The following is a 6,101-nucleotide window of genomic DNA, read 5'->3' as shown; positions in this document are numbered from 1 at the left end:
TCTACCTGATGAAGCAGTGAGAAAAGAGATGATCTGGATGGTGGGGATCTTTGATGATGGATTCTGCTTTTCTACAGCAACGATTCATGTAGATGTGCTCAATGGTTGGGGAGGGTTTTACCTGTGATATACAGTGAAATACATCATCTTGTGTTAACGACGAACACAGTCAACGAATATGCTGGGAGCCTGCAAGTGTCACCATGCCTCCAACATAGTATGCCAAAAACTTACTAACCCAAATCTGTACTTTGTTGGATGTGGGAGCAAAGGAGAGTACCCAGAGGAAACCCATGCAGAAACTATTAACTTCTTTTACAGTGACTGATTAATCTACCAACCCATTCTCTTCAGTCTGTGTGAGGAAAGCAAAGCACTGGGAGGAAACTAATGTGATACAGAGTGAATATGAGACTCCATCAGATAACCACAGAAGCTCCATTAGCTCCGCCATGATATCACTCTCTTTTATTCCTTCCCTTCGGCCTGCTAAAACACTAATCTCCTCTCTCATACCTCCATTTCCACTGAGGCATCTGGTTCCTCCCCAAAATCTCACTCATTTCTTCTGATATCAGGGATTGGCACACTTCTGAACAGTAAGGAAGTCAATAGATTTTGGCATTGGGCAAGCAAATTGTACTGATATACATCGGCCTGGACTTTGGTAGAATACTGGCTCCAACTCAAAGAGGAAAATGAAGGATGCTCTCCGGACATCAGCCAAACAGGCCATGGCAGTGGACTTCAGAAATAAGAAGGGGATTTTGATTTGCCCCAGATAAGCTCACAGAGATCCCAGATAGTTGTAAGAGGAATAGATTTGCATTAGTAAGTGACTTCAACATCCTTAATATTGTCTGGGATTGCCACAGTGCAAACGAGTCAGAATTTATCAATTGTGCACAGAAAAGCAAAAATCTTTGTTGATCTGTATCTGTCCCTACCAGAGAGGAGGCAACCCAGGACTTCCTATTTGGAAACTAGGCAGGGTCAGTGGTGCCAATGATGCTATTTCAACTTGTTTTGATATTGTTATGATAAAGGATAGGACTGCTGTACAAGTCAGAGTCCTAAATTTGGGCAAGGTTAATTTTGATGGCACTTGACAGGAATTTGCAAAGGCTAATTGAGGGAGGTTGTTTGCAGATAACGAAGTGTCTGACAAGTGGTTGCCAATTTGTGGAACCACAGGAGATGTGAGAAGTGGATTCAACAGTGGCTGGATGGGAGATGCCAGAGAGTAGTGGGAGATAACTGTTTGTCAGGTTGGAGGCCAGTGACTAGTGGTGTGCCTCAGGGATCTGTACTGAGTCCAAGGTTGTTTGTCATATACATTAATGATCTGGGTGATGGGGTGGTAAATTGGATTAGTAAGTATGCAGATGATACTAAGATAGGTGGCGTTGTGGATAATGAAGTAGGTTTTCAAAGCTTGCAGAGAGATTTAGGCCAGTTAGAAGAGTGGGCTGAAAGATGGCAGATGGCAGATAGAGTTTAATACTGATGAGTGTGAGGTGCTACACGTTGGTAGGAATAATCCAAATAGGACATGCATGGTAAATGGTAGGGCATTGAAGAATGTAGTAGAATCTAGGAATAATGGTGCATAGTTCTTTGAAGATGGAATCTTATGTGGATAGGGTGGTGAAGAAAGCTTTTGGTATGTTGGCCTTTATAAATCAGAGCATTGAGTATAGGAGTTAGGATGTAATGTAAAAATTGTATAGGGCATTGGTAAGGCCGAATTTGGAATATTGTGTACAGTTCTGGTCACCGAATTATAGGAAAGATGTCAACAAAATAGAGAGAGTACAGAGGAGATTTACTAGAATGTTACCTGGGTTTCAGCACCTAAGTTACAGAGAAAGGTTGAACAAGTTAGGTCTTTATTCTTTGGAGCATAGAAGGTTGAGGGGGGACTTGATAGAGGTATTTTAAAATAATGAGGGGGATAGATAGAGTTGACGTGGATAGGCTTTTTCCATTGAGAGTAGGGGAGATTCAAACAAGAGGACATGAGTTGAGAGTTGGGGGCAAAAGTTTAGGGGAAACAAGAGGGGGAACTTCTTTACTCAGAGAGTGGTAGCTGTGTGGAACGAACTTCCAGTAGAAGTGATAGAGGCAGGATCAATATTGTCATTTAAAAAAAAATTGGATAGGTATATGGACAGGAAAGAAATGGAGGGTTATGGGCTGAGTGCAGGTCAGTGGGACTAGGTGGGAGTAAATGTTTGGCACGGACTAGAAGGGCTGAAATGGCCTGTTTCCATGTTGTAATTATTATATGGTTATAAGTCTCAGTTTGTATTTGGAACAGGTCTGGGAGCTAAAAAAATAAAATGAGGAACATATTCATATTACAAAAACTGAGGAGCTGGAGAAGAAATTGCAAGGATCGATCAGATATTTGCATTATTTAGCTGGAGGTGAGGTGCAGGAATAATGGAGGATGGTAAAGGTGTCTTTATTTAAGAAAGGCTGCAAGGACAAGCCAAGCCACTGCATGCTCTTGACCCAACATCAGTGGTGAGAAACTTACAAATAGGGATTCTGAACGACAGGATCTCGCAGCAGCTGGAAAGGCAAGGACTGATCAAGGATACTTAGCATGCCTTTATAAATGGGAAATAATGTGTCACAAATCTGACTGAATTTGTTGAAAGGTGATCAAATGGTATGACAAGGGCAGACAGTGGGTATTATCTACAAGAACTTTAACAAGGCCTTTGATAGGGTTGCATGTTGCAGGCTAGTCAAAAGTTTACAGCACATTGGATATGGGTGTGCTGGTCAATAGAGTATAAAATTGCCCTGGTGGAAGGAGTAAGATAGTGGTGGTGGAGGGTATTTTTCAGATTGGAGGCATGTGACCAGTGGTGTGCCACAGGGATCGGTGCAGGGTCCACCTTTCTTTGCCACATTTTAACAACACAGATGAGAATGCAGGTGGCATGACTGGCAAGTTTGTGGATGACACCACAAATTAGTTGTATCGTGGACAGTGAAGAGGATTTTCTAACAATCATGCAATCTAGATTACCTGTGGAAGTGAGACTCAGATGTTGGTCCTTCCAGAATTCGATAGGGAAATCTCCCCTCATTCTTCTAAATTCCAGTGAGTACTGGCCCAGAGCAATCAAATGCTCCTTAAATGATATGCTTGTAGGTGGCCCCCATTTTTCGAACGTTCGCTTTACGACAGCTTTGCTGTTACAAAAGACCTACATTAGCACCTGTTTTCGCTAACCAAAGTGGATTTTTGCTTTTATGAAAAAAAGACTCCCGCTTTATACGTGTGTTTACCCCGAGAAAGACCATCATGATCGTGAAGCCTCGTGCGGGCAGTTGTGAGTGCATGCATGCACGTGTGCAACTGTGTACGTGCCTATTTTTTTCTCCAAATCGGTTTTTGCTAAATCTTCCCGATTCTGATAAGTGAAACTACACCATACATACAATATTTTTTACTTTATTTAGGCTCTATATTTATCATATCATTCCTGCTTTTACTATATGTTCCTGTTATTTTAGGTTTTATGTGTTACTTGGTTTGATTTGGTAGGTTATTTTTTGGGTCTGGGAACACTCAAAAATTTTTCCAATATCAATTAATGCTAATTGCTTCTTCACTTTACAACATTTTGGCTTACAAACAGTTTCATAGAAACGCTCTACCTTCGGATAGCAGGGGAAACCTGTATTTTACACATGTCCTGCTAAACATGCCCTATCCATACAGCTGTCTATGTCTTTCAGATATGATTATCATACTTACTCTGGCAGCTCATTTCATATACATACCATCCACTGCGTGAAAATGTTGCTCTTCAGCTTTCTATTAAATCTTGCTCCTCTCACCTTAAATTGTTGTCCTCTAGTTGGTGATCTCCCAGTCCTGTGGAGAACACTAAGGACATTCACCCTCCTTATCACCCCCATGATCTACACAACCTGATAAGATCATGCCTCTGGTCTAAAGAATAAAGTTCTAGCATGCCCACTCACTCCCTTCATTCCAGTCCTTTGTGTCCTGGCAACATGCTTGTGAAATTTTTTCTGCGTTCTTTACAATTTAATGACATTTTTCCTACCACAGGTTTGCCAAAATATTCTGAATGCAACTTCAACAATATCTTGTATAATTGCAACATAGTTCAATAGTTCCATTTTACATCAGACTAATGTACACAATATACATCCCGAAATTCTTGTTCTTTGCAGACACCCATGAAAACAGAAGGGTGCCCCAGAGAATGAGTGACAGTTAAATTATTAGAATCCCAAAGCCCCCCCCCCACTTCCTCCTCCCACGCACAAGCAGCAGCAAGGCAACGATCCTCACCCACCCACTTCTGTAAAAAAACATGAGAGAAAGAGAGAGAGAGATAGATAGAGAGAGAGAGAGAGAGATTCACTGAGTACAGAGCCTCTGACAGCTGATCTGATGTTCCTGATGTTCTGTTCTCTCCCATGAGACTTGATTCAGTGGCACCAGCTTAGAATCAGCCAGTGAATAGGGCCATGAAACATTGCAACCCCAAAGGTGTGCTTGTCTTCTTGGCCGCATCCTTGGGATATCAAAAAACAGCTGGCCTTGAGCCCTTGGGAGCGAGTCCCACAACCACAAAGAACCAAAGCCTGAGTGTAACTCCAGCTCGGGGTCTTCAACAGAACCTCATCCACACTGAAAAGGGGAAAGAGAGACATCAAAGGTTGAAATTAAGCTGTTTTGTAGATGAAAATGAAGGAGTCACAATTTAGCGCCATCATAGCTCCACCTCTGCCTATGTCCCACATTCTATGCTCACTGCCTTGGCCATGCCCAAGAATCATGACCAGCATGCCAAAAGCTTTCTTCACCATCCTGTCCACCAGCGATGCCACTTTCAGGAAATTACACACTGTACCTGTACTCCTTGGTTCCTCTGTCCTTCAACACTTCACAGGGCTCAACCATTAACTGTGAAGTTCCTACCCTTATCCTGGTTTGCTTCCTTCACTTATCTGAAGGATAAGTTACCATTTGTTATCCCATGTATTCAACTAATTAAAATGCCGCTGGAATTGTACAGATTCCAATAAGAAGGAAGGACAAAGCTAGCAAGGACAGGAAACAGCAGATCTCTAAAGAGGTGATGAATTTAGTCAAGGAACAAAACTAAATGCATGTAAAACTTAGGAAGGTACAATCAGACAAAGTCCTTGAGGATTGTAAAAAATGCCAGAGAAGGACTCAAGAAAGGAGAGACCATAAGACAAGACAAAAGAGCTGAAGTCGGCCATTCAGCCCATCGAGTCTGCTCCGCCATTTCATCATGAGCTGATCCAATCTCCCCTTTAGGACCATTCCCCCGCCTTCTCACCATAACCTTTGATGCCCTGACTACTCAGATACCTATCAATCTCTGCCCTAAATACACCCAATGACTTGGCCTCCACTGCCGCCCGTGGCAACAAATTCCACAGATTCACCACCCTCTGGCTAAAAATTTTTTTCGCAACTCTGTTCTGAATGGGCGCCCAGCAATCCTCAAGTCATGTCCTCTCGTACTAGACTCCCCCACCATGGGAAACAACTTTGCCACATCCACTCTGTCCATGCCTTTCAACATTCGAAATGTTTCTATGAGGTCCTCCCTCATTCTTCTAAACTCCAAGGAGTACAGTCCAAGAGCAGTCAAACGTTCCTCATATGTTAACCCTCTCATTCCCGGAATCATTCTAGTGAATCTTCTCTGAACCCTCTCCAAAGTCAGCACATCCTTTCTTAAATAAGGAGCCCAAAACTGCACACAGTATTCCAAGTGAGGTCTTACCAGTGCCTTATAGAGCCTCAACATCACATCCCTGCTCCTATACTCTATTCCTCTAGAAATGAATGCCAACATTGCATTCGCCTTCTTCACCACTGACTCAACCTGGAGGTTAACCTTAAGGGTATCCTGCACAAGGACTCCCAAGTCCTGTTGCATCTCAGAACTTTGAATTCTCTCCCCATTTAAATAATAGTCTGCCTGTTTATTTCTTCTACCAAAGTGCATGACCATACACTTCCAGACATTGTAATTCATTTGCCACTTCTTTGCCCATTCTCCCAA

The sequence above is a fragment of the Hemitrygon akajei genome, chromosome 4 (assembly GCF_048418815.1).
Source record: "Hemitrygon akajei chromosome 4, sHemAka1.3, whole genome shotgun sequence".
Lineage (NCBI taxonomy): Eukaryota > Metazoa > Chordata > Chondrichthyes > Myliobatiformes > Dasyatidae > Hemitrygon > Hemitrygon akajei.
Note: the sequence above shows the minus strand (reverse complement) of the source record.